This window comes from Loxodonta africana, chromosome 1 (genome assembly GCF_030014295.1).
Source record: "Loxodonta africana isolate mLoxAfr1 chromosome 1, mLoxAfr1.hap2, whole genome shotgun sequence".
Classification (NCBI taxonomy): Eukaryota; Metazoa; Chordata; class Mammalia; order Proboscidea; family Elephantidae; genus Loxodonta; species Loxodonta africana.
The window spans coordinates 73,897,373-73,898,757 of record NC_087342.1 but is presented as its reverse complement, the minus strand read 5'-3'; the positions used below and the strand labels follow the sequence as shown (position 1 = coordinate 73,898,757).

The 1,385-nt window shown below is 46.1% G+C and overlaps 1 non-coding gene across 1 annotated transcript; it reads right to left on the bottom strand.

The window, feature by feature from the left end:
* Positions 1 to 310: 310 nt before the first annotated feature.
* On the bottom strand, positions 311 to 404 carry TRNAI-UAU (transfer RNA isoleucine (anticodon UAU)). The gene is made up of 2 exons: positions 367 to 404; positions 311 to 346 (listed from the first exon to the last, which is right to left on the bottom strand). It is a non-coding gene; the product is annotated as a tRNA-Ile (tRNA).
* Positions 405 to 1,385: the final 981 nt, after the last annotated feature.

Genomic DNA, 1,385 nt, shown 5'->3' with positions numbered 1-1,385 from the left:
TGAAGCTCTTTAACATTAGCTATGTCATTAGAAACCTGTAAGTCATAAAAAAAATTATTTAGAATATTTCTGAACTTAGACATAGAAGCATGTGAGGTATGTAAAGAACGTAAACAACCTTTAAGTTAAATTGACTTTGACCTGACAGGCTGTGATAAAGACATAAATGCTTTAGGATAAAATCACACTCAGTAAAAATCCAGTTGCCTTCTAACCGATTCCGACTTCCACGCAGTATAATGATCACAAACAGGAAAGCACAGGGGACTGAGGTTCTCCTTCAAATAATATAATTAAAAAAAAAAAATACTGCTCCAGGTGAGGATCGAACTCACAGCCTCGGCATCTCTCGCACACATACTGCCATATAAGTACCGCGCGCTAACCGATTGCGCCACTGGAGCAGATACCTACCGACGCCGGTCACTAGTTACGACACTTTCCAAGAAATATCTGGGTTTGGGTTTTTTTTTTTTTTTGCTCTCCTCGCGGTGGCCCAGGTGCCTTGGCCGGTGGAATGCCAAGACAGCTCCTTGCTCGGTGGACTGTATTCAGTCTGGAAGGCGCGGGGAGTGCTCTGCTTACGAAAACAAAGGCGGAAACTTGCTTCTCAGCCGACCGAAAAAAAACTTCAGACTCTCCGGAGAATCCGGCGCCCCCAAGAAGGCCCTCAGTGTGGCCGAGCCTCTCACTTCTGCCCGGAGCCCGGTACCCTCTTCCTCTGTGATGACCAACCAGATATGAGAGCCATGTTTCTCTAATACAGTATTCTTTAAGAGAAGGAAAGCCCTCGAGTTCTCCACTTACCTCTCCGCTTCTGTCCTTATTCCTCCCCAAAGGGAATTGGATCAATAATCCAACTGATACTGTTGACATTAGTGGGCCACCTTTATTTGCAGAGATATGGCGCAAAACGGTTAAGCGCTTGACTACTAGCTAAAAGGGTAGTGGTTTGAACCCACCCAGAGGCGCGTTGGAGGGCAAGCCTGGAGATCTGCTTCGGAAAGGTCACGGTCTTGAAAACCCTATGGAAAGAAGTTCTACTTTACACACATGGGGTCACCGTGAGTCGGGATGGACGCCTACAACAACAGGCTACAGTCAGCTCTCCTCAGGTCTGCTGGAGGAAGGTAAACCCTGGATTATGGGATTGAACTGAAGTTACCTGCTCCAGCTCAGTTTATAGAAGAAATAGCAGTTGCTGGGTTTAGGCCACAAGCGTAGATGATAAAGTGGTGCTTTGCTTTCCTTTCATCAGTGTTCCCTGTGTGTGCTTCCTTTCTGGACAGATGTCTTGCATTCCTGGAACCTCGGACCACAATATCATCTAATACTATTAAAATCTCCCCACACTCCTAACCCTTCCTTATACTTGGAGCTAAGTG